Here is a 7,231-nt window from a genome sequence, read left to right on the forward strand (position 1 = left end):
GCTTGGATTCCTGTTAAGAGTTGACAATCCGTAGGAGTGTGACCTTGGATTCCACAGACCTCGCAATTCTGAGTTATAGCAACCACGGCGGTTGGAGGTGATACATTTAAACTTTCAATTTTCTGGACCAGAGCATCCACTTTTGCATTAACATGATCAAGGTTACTTATCTCGTACATGCCAGTTTTCGTTTGAGGTTTTTCCACCATTGTTCGTTCGGTTCCCCACTGATAGTGGTTTTGGGCCATGCTCTCGATAAGCTGGTAAGCATCAGCATAAGGTTTGTTCATTAGTGCACCACCTGCAGCGGCGTCTATTGTTAACCTTGTGTTGTACAAGAGACCATTATAAAATGTGTGAATTACTAACCAGTCTTCCAAACCATGGTGTGGACAAAGTCTCATCATGTCTTTGTATCTTTCCCATGCTTCGAAAAGAGACTCGTTGTCTTTCTGTTTAAATCCGTTTATCTGGGCTCTTAACATAGCTGTTTTGCTTGGCGGAAAGTATCGGGCAAGAAAAACTTTCTTCAACTCGTTCCATGTGGTGACAGAGTTGGAAGGGAGAGATTGAAGCCATCTTCTAGCGCTATCTCTTAATGAGAAAGGAAAAAGACGAAGTCGAATTGCCTCTGAAGTGACACCATTAGCTTTAACAGTATTAGCGTATTGGACAAATACGGATAAATGAAGGTTTGGATCCTCGGTAGGATTTCCAGAGAATTGGTTCTGTTGCACTGCCTGCAACAGCGAAGGTTTAAGTTCGAAGTTGTTTGCTTCGATTGCGGGTGGAGCAATACTTGAATGCGGCTCATCTTGTGATGGAGCGGCGTAATCTCTAAGAGCACGAGTTGGTTCTGCCATCTCGGGTATCGAAGGAAAAATGTTTTTGAAATCAGGAAGTTCTACAGGAGGGAGATTGTTTGCAGCACGATATTCCCGAATTCGTCGTAAGACTCGGAGATATAGTTCGATATCGTTGATTCGTAAATAGAGTGGCTCGCCTTGTGAACGAGTGTGTGGCATACAAATCGACGATAGAAAGAAAAGAAAAAGAAACCTTAGTCTCTACAGCGTAACAGAAGAGTTACGATATCGATTAAATAAAAGTCCCCGGCAACGGCGCCAAAAACTTGATCGCTCGACTTCGTGAGTCGAATTTGGGGTACAAACTGCAAGTGCACAGTTCTATCGCGTAGTTTTAAAAGATATCGATCCCACAGGGACTTATGAATCGATATACCGTTATCTAAGGTTACTTCGTACAGCTAAGATGGATAATGTTTGATTGTTTGGGGGAAAAGCTAAAAACTAAACTAAGATCTAGATTAAATATTAATAAAGCGGATATCGGTATGTAGTTCGTCGTAATTAGGGAATCAATTCTTTGTCGGTTTCCTGGTTTTAAAATAAATCTTTTCAGTTGACTTTATTGATTAAAAGTTTTATCTCAAACTCTCGCTCTGTTGAATAAACCATGATTTTATGTTAATGTAGCTGTCACTTATAATTAAGTCAAAAACCATTTTTTGAAAACAATAGAATCCGTAGAAACTCTTTTTAAGAAAACACTGACCGTTTAAACACCCTTATCTCAAACTCTCGCTCTGTTGACTTAGGTTATATAATTAAATTCGAATGCTTAACTCTCGTCCTAACATTCAATCTTTAAAAATACTTTTTGGAAAAGATCAGAATTTAATTAACTCTAAAACTTGCTCTCGCCCTGATCTAGAATTAATGTCTAATTTACACTGTCCAGTTAAAACCTCAAACTCTCGCTCTATTGATTTTAACTTCTTTATGTCTTTTACTTTCGTAAAAACCTTTGTTATTAACCCTGTAAATTGAGACCGTAAAAAGAGTGATTTTAATTTTAAATTTAATTAAACCGACTTAGTTTTGATTCCTTATTCCGCTTACTTTACATACCGATATCTAAGCGAATTAGCCAGACATGCTAAACAAACTTAAATACTTATCATGCATAAACAGACTCATCCCAGGCAAATAATATAAATAAATAATAAAACAAAGCATTAAATAATAATTAAAGAACCTGAATGAGTTAAACAATAGTCTTGAACACTCCACCACAAGCCGGTAGGATTTGTTCTTGGATTCTTCAATTAAACAACAAATTAAAACGAAGGAAATAAAAACTAGATTCTAACGTAAGGTTAGATCCGGTAAAAAGGTACACAATAGTTTCCGGTGTAGAAACTATTGTGCGAAAAGAATTTACTAAATGCTAAAAAAGGGAAATAGAAATTGCAAGGGAAATAGTGTAAAACTCGTAAAAATAATAAAGAAACAATGCCTAAGCTGCTGGAAGAGAAAATATGCAAAAGCGAAAACGGCAAGGAAAAAAAATGGAAAAAGCTGGAACCCTTTTAGGTTTGGAAAGTGGCTATTTATATTGGTGCCTTGAGTAACTGCCTCCGCTTCATAGGTCTTCAACGTGCATAAAAGTTGGGCGTGGATATAGGGCTCAACTCTCCCTCAACGTCTCTGAAGCGTTCCTTGCGCCAAAAATGTAGGGGAATGGTGTGACGTTCGTCACACCATGTGTGACGTCCGTCACAGGAGTGTGCAAGGCGTGACGCTCGTCACGGCCTCTGTGACGTCCGTCACAGGCACAACACCTGTGTTTTGTGCTTTGGGCTGGGCTTTGATATTTGGTTCATTTTCTCTCCTTTTTGCACCCCCTTTTCTTCCATTTTTACTTGTGCTTCAAATAAACCACCTGAGACAAATAGGAAGAAAATACCGCGTAATATCTAATAAAATGAAGTGAACTGAAATAAATAATAATATAATTTAATTGAATTAAGTCCTAAAATATTATATAATTTCATGTTATCACTAGTTCCTCTACTTCATCTGTAGACATAATGTTTTTCTTAGAAGCTTCTGATCCACTCAAGGCTGGTTTTACAAATTCGTCATAAGTGGTCCCACTTTGTAGGGTAACAACGTTAGCTTGCCCTCGGGGGTTAGGTTGAGGTTGTCCAGGAAATTGCCCTTCAGGTGTGGCCTAAGGGCCTAATTGTGTGATCAGTTCACTTACATGAATATCTTGGTTTAGGAACTCTTTGTTTTGCTGAGTTTGGGCCGAAATGAAGCTCTCCATGATTTTCTCAAGGTTTGGCTTTTGAGGAACGACCTGCATAGGTTGGATTGATTTTTGAGCTTGAAAAGATTTTGATTGATTTAAAGTGTGTTGGATTGAACACGTAATTAGATTATATTCTAACGGTTAAACATTGGCTTGCATACTCACGGTGGAGACTTAAGAGTTAGTTTGTATACACATTAGAAATGATTAGACAAATGTTCTCTTGTGAAAGATTTTCGATCGCATGAGGGTGAGGAAATAAGTTTGATGTGTTTGAATGTTTTTTAAAGGTGAATGATGAATGCTTGATAAGAACATGACGTGAGTCTCGGGACCAATTATTCAGGGTATTACCAAAATGTTATACTCCAATGGTACCTTTTTCATTCAATGTATTTATGAAATTTGTTTAATGGGCAACGAACATTCAAAAAGATTGTTCAAAGGTGTCATACCCCGATTTTGGTCCTGAATTTTTTATGTTTTCACTTTTGTTTAGCACGTCTGGCCTAACTTTACTTTGGTTTTATATGAGGATTGGTCTTGGTCCAAAGTCATGGTGTTTGTTCATGTGATTGTTAATGCACATATGGTCTTGGTCATCTGAACAATCAAGCTTCTTGTGTTTCAAGCCACTTGCTAGTCATGTTATTGGTTCATGGATACTATATCAAAACCCTAACCTTATGGTCTCATTTCATGGTTCTGTTCATTATCAGTCAAGTCATTCAAGTCATAAGGCAAAAACAATTTGGGAACCAACTTCAAACCATTTGTTAATCCATTTCAATTTATTTCATGTCATTTTAAACCATTACATTTGATTCTACATAAGAAAATACAAGTCTTGACATTTTTGACCAATTGTTGACTTTGGTCAACAGTTGACTTTTTGGTCAACGTTGACCAAACTCAACCCAAATCCAAAAAAAAAACTCTAAAATTACACATGCCCATTATTCTTCAGTCTGCCCTTGTTTCCAATCTCTACTTCCTTTCCCGGCTGCTACACAGAAAGTATGCCGGAAACTTCATTGTGGATCTGTTTGGAAAATGGAAGGAATCTAAATATGGAGGCGGTCACTCTATTCCTGTTGATCGCATTGCATACTATATAACTGCACCCTCTAGCTTAGCTGATATGGCAGCCAATCCTTTCCATGCACTGTTCTACCTGGTGTTTATGATGTCAGCCTATGCCTTGTTCTCCAAAACTTTGATTGAAGTCTCTGGTTCATCTGCTAGGGATGTTGCCAAGCAGTTGAAGGAACAACAAATGGTTATGCCTGCAGAAAGAGCTTAACCGATACATTCCCACTGCTGCAGCATTTGGAGGAATGTGTATTGGTGCCCTGACAGTATTGGCAGATTTTATGGGGGCGATTGGTTCAGGAACCGGAATCTTACTTGCCGTAACAATCATCTATCAGTACTTCGAGACATTTGAGAAGGAGAGAGCCAGTGAGCTTGGCTTCTTTGGTTTCTAAACTTAAGTCATCCTTGTTGGTGACGCAATCGGGTTATCCTGTACCAAGCAAATGTCAAGTATCAAACTAGTGACACTTATCCAAGTGAAGAAAGTGAATAAAAAAAAAACATTAAACCACTTGAGTGTAACACCTCAAAATTTGCCCTCCTCTCTTGGGACTAGCTTAACATATTGCATATCATTTTTAGGTCATTAGTTATTGCATATTGCATATCATGTGGTTACATTGTGCAAGTCATCCTCATAAGTCTTGATCAGAAGATGAAGAGGTGGAGATGCAAGCCTAGGGTTTTATTAACTGATCATTGGCCATCTGAGGATTGGGCTATGAAATAGGGTTTCATGATTTCTCAAGGAGATTGGTCTTGATCTTGGTTGCAATGATACATCATCATCATCATGGTCTTGATATCATCAAAAGATTCAGAAGATTGATCATATACCTTGGGATTAGGGTTTTGACCACTAGTCAACCCTAGTCAGTTGCATTGGGCCAATCAGGGCATAGCGAGGAGATGGGGTCTATGATGGATATGGGGATCATTTCATGATTGTATTGAGCTTATGGAGGCTAGGGTTTCATCCTTGAGCCATTTCATCAGAGAATTGGGGCTCAGATTGATCAGTGCATTGCCAAATTCATCTATCAGTTGAAAAGTCAACTGTGGTCAATTGTGCTTGATTTTATGGATTTGGAGGTGGGAGAGAGTTGGATACACTTCATTCATGTTGAAACAAGTTTCATTTGACATTTCAAAGCTCAAGAATGAAGAAAATAAAGTCAGGACAAAAATTGCCAAAAATAGAAAGTGACTTGTAATGGAAGTTTCCAAAAATGGAAAGTTTTTCACCACAAAATTACATGTCCAAAAAAGATTCAGATGAAAATTTGTTCAACATGAAAGTTGTAGATCTTGTTCTCACCTTTCCAAAAAGTCCAAGAACTTGAATTTCTCATGTATGGTTGGCAAGTTATGGTCCATTCATTTTCCAAAAATGCCTATAATCAAAGTGGCATAACTTTCACATGGAATGTCCAAAATGGATGATATTTTTATGAGCAAACTCCATTTCACATGTACTTTCATGGTGTATGGTCCAAATTCATCAAAAATGGTCAATGCAAAAAGTCAAAATTCAAGTGGACTTAAGTGTATTTTTGGTGTGAACATGTGATTTTGAGATTTACAAGGCCAATTGACATGAGACCAAAGCCAACACACTCCAAATGCCAATTGAAAGTTGTTTGAGCTGTCATCTTGCTGTCACATAGCCAATTTGGAAAGGTCACTTTTGCCCTTGCATTAAGAAAACACATTATGCTAATCCAACTCATTTTTGCTAATTTGAGATTAAGAAGTGATTAAGGTGTTGGTATAAAGCTCTAATTGTAACAGAATGCTAATCACAATTGCACATTCCAAGAAATCTAACTGATTTTCCCTCCATTTTCTCCATTTTCTCTCAAATTTCATCAAGCAATTTTTGATCAAAACTTCATCAATTCTTCACCAAATTGAACAATTCTTTTTTATTCGTGCTCCATGAACATCAATCTCCAACTGTTTTGGTGAATCCATGCAAGAAACCTCAAGGATCGCAATTGTTCATAATGTGCACAACAATGGTAACTTTATGATTCTTCCAACTGAAGCATCTTTGAGCTAAGGCACGAGTGGCATTCATCTTCCTATACATCAACCTCGATCTGTTTTGGAAAATTGCACGCGAAAGCATCAAGAACAACAACTGCCATTAACACAAGGTCAATTTTCGAATCTCATGATTTCTTAAATTATCATATGCGTTTTGTAGTTCGTTCATCATAGATCAACATGCTATGCTTGGTTTGTGAATTGGTTAACTGTGGAGAGAGATATCACGATTTGAATGTTTGTGTTCATAACTTAATTTGCTCGATCCCTTCGCCATGGTTAGAATTAGGAAATTTCAGTTGCATATCTTGAATCCTTGTGGAAAGACGGTTCCAATGGTTATACGTTTGTTGATTTTGGTTGATGTTTGATGTTCTTCGAAATCTGGAAGTTCTGAGTTTGTGTTGATGAAGAACACGATGAAATATGTTGTTTGATCCAAATTTGCCTTGCCTAAGTTTAAAATGGTGTTTGGCGCCAGCTCTGGCCAATCAGAGCGTGCCTTGTAATCTAATCCAAACGGCGTCGTTTTGGATTAGTTGTTCAAATTTACCATCGTGCCATTGCCAGATTTATTTAATTATTATTTCATTTGCTTTTTCTTTTGTTTTCCAATTTTGATACATGAACTTCAAAAATTCATAGAGGCTTCAAAACTCATCCAAATTTTGTGAAATTTTTTGCATTGTTCTCATGATGATGTGTAGAATTTGATTATGATTTTTGTGGATTTTTTGCACGTGTGGAAAATTAATTGACCTAGGGTTTGTTGAATGTGTCACATTTATGTATGTTTTGCCAAAACCTTCATGAAATAGTGATGCTTGCAAAGAAATGGATGAAAATTTTTGTGCTTGTTCTGGACATGTTGATGGTGATTTTCATGTAGAGTTTGTGATTTTTGGATACTTGGTTGATTAGATATGATTTTTTGATTAGAGGTGTGACAATTTGTGTCACACCAAGCTAG

At 37.3% G+C, this 7,231-nt stretch overlaps 2 pseudogenes; both read left to right on the forward strand.

Moving 5' to 3' along the window:
* Nucleotides 1-378: 378 nt before the first annotated feature.
* On the forward strand, nucleotides 379-478 carry LOC127109299 (uncharacterized; annotated as a pseudogene).
* Nucleotides 479-4,066: 3,588 nt separating this feature from the next.
* On the forward strand, nucleotides 4,067-4,631 carry LOC127101861 (uncharacterized; annotated as a pseudogene).
* Nucleotides 4,632-7,231: the final 2,600 nt, after the last annotated feature.

This window comes from Lathyrus oleraceus, chromosome 7 (assembly GCF_024323335.1).
Source record: "Lathyrus oleraceus cultivar Zhongwan6 chromosome 7, CAAS_Psat_ZW6_1.0, whole genome shotgun sequence".
NCBI lineage: Eukaryota > Viridiplantae > Streptophyta > Magnoliopsida > Fabales > Fabaceae > Lathyrus > Lathyrus oleraceus.